Below are 6,190 nucleotides of genomic sequence, written 5' to 3'. Positions count from 1 at the left end.
GGGTTGCTGGAACTCAGGGTAGGAAGTGGAACTCACTGGTGCACAGGTATTGTTGATGATGCTGTGGGAGTGGAGAGATGGCATAAGATGTAGTGCAAGGACGGTGCATGGGGGGGTTGTTGTATTTTTTCTCTGTCCCGTTGTAAGTCAAATATCGTTGCTTGGAAATCGTCGAGACACCTTCTGTACTGTAAAATGTGGCAGTTGGTCTCTGGGTTACAGGGCTCTGCATAATATTTGATGATTGACGCAATAAAGATTGTTTTCAAGAACAAAAAAAGCGATGGGTATGCTGAATCTCCATACCCTGGATACACGGGGGCAGATTTACAAGCTCCTTGCGCCTCTTTCACGCCGCCGTTGCATCACTTTTGTGACACAGCGGCGACGCAAAGCCAGAGCCATGCTGCAGGGTATTTACAACGTGACGCATCTGGGAGATGCGTCACGTTCTAAAGCCCTGCGCCACATGTAGGCATTCCGGTATGGGGGGCGTTCCGGCGCAGGAACGCCTCCTAAAAGTGGCTGAGTGAAATCACTCAGTCACTTTTAAGGCCATGCTGCGTCAAAACCCTGCGCCTGCTTGAAGCAGGCGTAATGATTGACGCAGCATGTTAGGGATAGGGCACCCCCGAGCCTTGCTGGAGCTGTGTCGCGATTGCGACACAACTCCAGCAATGTGCCACCTTTCCGACGGGGATGCTTCACGCATCTGCCCATCCGTGCGCCCCATTGTAAATGCGGCGCATCAGTGGTGGCGCACGGGTAGGCAGATGTATTGCAACTCTTCTGGCGCATCCCTGCTGATTAGCAGAGATGCGCCAGAAGTAGTAAATCTGCCCCACAATGCGCGTCCACGCACTGCTCTAGGCTCGACCTAAACAGCTTATTATTCATCAGGATGGAACCCGATGCATTACCGGTGCTTGTCACTAGAGGGCAGTCTGTCTGGATACAAACAGTTTGCGTCTGGCAATCTGAATACCCAAAAGCCACTGCAATTCAATAAAAAAAATTGTCAGCAATACAGGGTAATTACAATAAATTCCATGGCACTAAAAGGAGTAAGTAAGGTTGAGCGTACACTATGTTGATAAAATGGAGGCAACGGATTAATATTTAAAGTTGCCCTACCGTACACGCGTAAACTTTACGCTTCGTTAGTACATGCGTGCTGTAATGATATGCGAAGTCTCTAATCTCCAAAGATACTCGGATGTTTAACCCTTTCAGCGCGCATGACAAAGCCAGCTCGTCATGGGCGTTACCTGCGCTGCGCGCATGACGAGCTGGCTTTGTCACGTAACGCGCGATTTTCAAAATCGCAGTGCGCAGCGGGAAAAACGCTAGCGCGCATGCGGTTAACAAGGTGAAGGTCAGAAACGTTTGTCCTGCCTATAGCATGTTTGAACAGTGCAAAGGTTAACGATAATTCTCAAAAATAACTAATTCTTATATATCTAAGATTTATGAGTTGATGTCGGTTTACAAACACCCACCGTTCAAACAAACCCGGACTTTAAAATAAAAATAAGTTACTGTATATCACGTAATTCAGTGTAAGTCGGTAGGAGTTGTAAGGCTCCTTTTCGTCACTAGAGGTCAGGTTGCGGTTTACACATGAAAAAGCTGGTATTTTATGTGATGTATTGAAAGGATTAATAATGACACTTTCTTTTTTATTAGACTTTAATGTATGAAAGATAAAATATTGGGGCATATTACCAACAAGTAGCGATATTTATCGCTAAATAGGCTTAGCGGCGATTTTTTTATCGCTGCCTATCGCTGGATATGTTAGCGTAGAAAACATGCTATTAGCAACGTTTTTCTCCATTGTGCTAAAATATCCAGCGATAGCGGCGGAATGCGTGAATATCGCTGAGAATACAGCGATATTCACGCATTAGCGACAAAATGCTCTTAGCCATGTTATCCACCTCCCATTGGATAACATGGCTAAGAACTGGTCTGAGCAGGCGTTAGTTTTTGGTGATAGCGGGAATATTTCCATTGCTACGCCTGCCTTGCTAATAGGCGATAGTGACGTTAGCGACTGCTTTCAGTCGCTAACAGGTTGTATACGCCCACTTTGCATGTCATTAGCGATAAATATCGCTGACATGCAAAGCAGGCCCCAAACCGCTCGCTATCAGTTAGCGACAGCTTGCTAATAGAGCGATAGAATTATCGCCGCTTAGCGGCCGAAAACGGCTGCTAAACCGGCGATAATTGCCTATCGCCCCCCCTTGGTAATATGCCCCACTGTTTTTACTAGCAATTATATTGCACACAGTATAAAAAAAAAAAATTTGGGGAATTCAACGCTTCGTTTGCTGCCTGTGTGGTCGGGGCTCAGTAGGCCTCCCGCATTCAGGGGTTTATATATATGAGGTTTGTGCTGACAGGGAGCCACTTTTCTCAGGCTTCAGAGACGCAAATTTCTCAGCAATATATATGAGGCCACTTTGCGTGGCTTTGCATGCCGTCAGACATGTGGAGTAAGACAAAGCAGCGCAAGTCGCTGCCTTGCCTTATTTTGCATCAAGGACACGTTCCATGGACTGCAGTGACTTTCCCACGCAGCATCAATAGATTTAGACTCTGCCCTAGATTTCCTTCATCACGCAAACATGGGACAGCGCCACAACCTTATGCGTCCCCAGAACTGGTGTAACACGGAGATTTTCTCATTTTTTATTTTGCCTCATTTTTTTAGGTCAAGCGTGGGCCAGTGCCCAAGCGCTGTTCTGCGAAGATCTGTGGTAGTTCAATATGGAGAGAAGCTTCGCCCACTCCCCCCACCCTTATTTTTCATTGCCTTGTGTGTTTGTCCTTTGTAAATGCTGTCTTCTGCTTCATTATGAGGCTGGTTAGTCCCATCTTAGTACAGCCATGTTGTCATTAGTATCCTCCCATGGCTACTGGGCCCTTTACTTGGATGTTACACGGTTTGTGTACTGTTTGTTTATTGAGCCTGGCCAATAGTAAATGCCCCCCAGAGCGAGGTGCCCCGGCTCCGAAATCGCTTCCACAGGACCCAAGGCTCACCCTGGCTGCAGAGAGGAGGCCTGGGGGGCGACGCGAGGGTTCCCAGCGAGCCGGAGGGCGAGCACGGAGTAGACCCCTTTAACCCGGCTTCTTTAACTGGGTAGTCAGTAGTGCCCACACACACAATAGGAGTGAAATACTTGGGGGTCTTGCTGTCAGATGCGATGGAGTTCTCATGGGAGCGTAATATTCTACCGGTATGGGCGCGGGTGCGCGAAGAACTGAAGACCTGGTCGCATATGCCCCTATCTCTCCCTGGACGATTGTCCCTCTTCATGATGGTGTCACTACCACGATTGCTGTATCAACTGCAGAATTATCCCTTCCCTGTCCCCCTGTCGTGGTTTCGCCGGGTCAATTCAGCCTTGGTGCAGTTTCTATGGGCAGGAAGAGCTTCTAGAGTGGCACTGCGGATGTGCTTCCAGTCGGCCAACTGTGGCGGACTGGCCATTTCGGATGTCCAGTCATATTATATGGCTTTGCATCTTTTAATATTGAATATTGAATAACTGGTGGTATAGGGACAGGTCCGACCCTGCCTATCCAGTGGAACAGAGATGTATGGGGTTCAATACTATACATACCATCCTATACACGGCATCGATGCATGGGGCTATGCCCTCTGCCACGTAAAAGGTCTTCAGGTGTGGAAGCAGGTGCTGTGAAAGATAGGGTGGTAGGGCAGGTTGAAGAAGGAGACTCCACTTTGGTCCAATGGAAGGTTGCCCCAGCTGGCTGGCCTGGCGGGCGTCCGTAATTGGGATAATATAGGGATCTCCACTCGTGGGGATGTGATGCGAGGTACGGTTCTTAAGTCCTTCCGGCAGTTCCAGCAAGATTTCGAGATGTATAAGACCCAGGGGCATATTATCAATGTCTGGCGATAACTATCGCCAACGCCAGTTAGCGGGAGTTTTGTTATCGCCATCTATCCCTGAAACTTATTGGCTTGTTAGCGACTTATTAACAACACGTCGATACCAGGCGGTAGCTCCAGGGAACAGCGGTGAAAACTCCTGCTAACTTCTGCATGATGGCGATAGTCATTTAGGCGATACCTAGCGATCTCTGCATTAGCAGCAGGAAAACTCCTGCTAAAGCTGCGATAATGGGCTTGACAACATGCCCCTCAATTAACTCACTTGGCTAGAGCTCCTCCAGAGATGGAATTATAACTGCCCTTCACTTAAGTAGTCTGAAGTGACCAGGCTCTCACATATTCACCTACAAAATTATTCCAATGGGGAAACATCCTTTACAACGCAACTTTTACTCTGCACTACCATTACGACGCAGCTACTACAACGCAAGTCGTTACAACGACTTGCGCTGGAGGACGCTGTAGGATAGGGAATAGTTGAATTTTCTATCCAACACCTTCCCTACTATCCACGGGGACTGGAGTTGGAATAGAAAATTAAACTATTCCACTATCCAGCGCCCCCCAACGCAAGTCGTTGTAACGACTTGCGTTGTAAAAACTGCGTTGTAATGGCATGCGGAGTAAAAGCATGCGTTGTGATGACATACATGTATTCCAATGCATTCATGGACAGACTCCCTTGCAAATTGCCAAATGTAAAAATATCTGTGCAATTTAATTTTAGGCAAGATTTGACAATCAATTCTTGGGGCTGAGCATCGATAGTAAAAGGGCGAGGGGTACATTATCAGTAAATTGCGTCCTTTGGGCTCGAGGGAGTATGCATTATCATTGGCGGATTGAAATGCAGCTTTGTGAGTGTTTTTTATCAAACAAAAAAAAGTTCTGTTTGCCAAGAGGTTGGTGTCACATTCTGCAGCACGTGCCCACACTCGCGAAAACATCAGTAGCAGCAAATCACCCCTATATCAGATATCCCAACTCTACCACTGTGGTAACTAACTTACGAATGCACCTACATCTAGGTAAATTAGTTTAAATGTTGGTACATTTCTTGTAGATCACCAGTCACTGAGAAATGTACACTATGCCAGAGGAATCGTCCAGCTCAGCAGTACAGTAGTAATATCCAGAGTAGTACAGGACGTCATACATTGGGTTTAGGAGGCAAACCCACAGTGCAAAACACCTTTGCAGCGCCTAAAGAACATTACAAATAAATACATCGCCCACCTGCTGATCTCCGCCAATTGGTGCATGAAGACCCCCGAGGAAACTTTAGATTTGCGTATATAACATCCCCTGGCATGCCACGTGCTGATGGACGAGTTCTGGGGATAGGGGGCAGTGATGCATCGAGTCTCAGCTCCAGAAGTCACAGAAACAAGTGGCTTTAGAGTGCAGCTCTGAGTGACAGAGGACAAATGAGGCCCCTGACGTAGATTCCTCTAAACGATACCACTCCCTCAGTGAATCTACTCAGTCTGTGACTGACTGCAGTAGTGCATTTGAGGGCTGCAGGGAGTGAAAATCATGATGCCAGTGTAAATGTTAAGGGCCATATTATCAAGTAGTGCAGAAGGGAAACAATCAGCACATGATGATAGCTCAATCAATCAATCAATCAATCAGGGGAATTGTAAGCTTGCTACTCAATCGTGAGGGTCTCAGGGCACTAGGGGGAGCACAGATCTAGTAGCCGAAGAGCAGGTCTTGAGGGTCTTCCTGAAGGTGTTCAGGGAGGGGGCACGTCTGATGTCTGCCACTAGCGCGTTCCAGGTCTTTGATGCAATGTGGGAGAAAGATCTTCCACCTGCGTTGGCTCTGTGGATGCGCAGGATTTCGGACAGTGCGAGTTTGGAAGATCGGATGTATTTGGTTACGCTGTTGTGTAGGCATTTGTAGGTGTGAGAATTTTGAAGGTGAGTCTTTTCTCCACGGGGAGCCAGTGGAGTCTATGTAGGTGTTGGCTGATGTGTTTGTGCCGGGGATGCCCAGGATGATATTGGCGGCGGTGTACTCTAACATCTGGAGTTTGCGAAGAATGGACTTGTAAATGCCGGTGTAGAGTGTGTTTCCATAGTACAGTCTTCTGGTGATGAGTGCATGGGTGACTGTCTTCCTTGACCCCGGAGGGATCCGTTTGAAGGTCTTGCAAAGGATGCAGAGGGTGTTGAAGCAGCTGGACGTGACAGCGTAGCCCTATCGGTTCATGGTGAGGGATGGGTCGAGTATGATGCAGAGGTTTCTGGCCTG

The sequence above is a fragment of the Lissotriton vulgaris genome, chromosome 1_2 (genome assembly GCF_964263255.1).
Source record: "Lissotriton vulgaris chromosome 1_2, aLisVul1.2, whole genome shotgun sequence".
In the NCBI taxonomy this organism is placed as follows: Eukaryota; Metazoa; Chordata; class Amphibia; order Caudata; family Salamandridae; genus Lissotriton; species Lissotriton vulgaris.
This window is presented reverse-complemented; position numbering follows the sequence as displayed.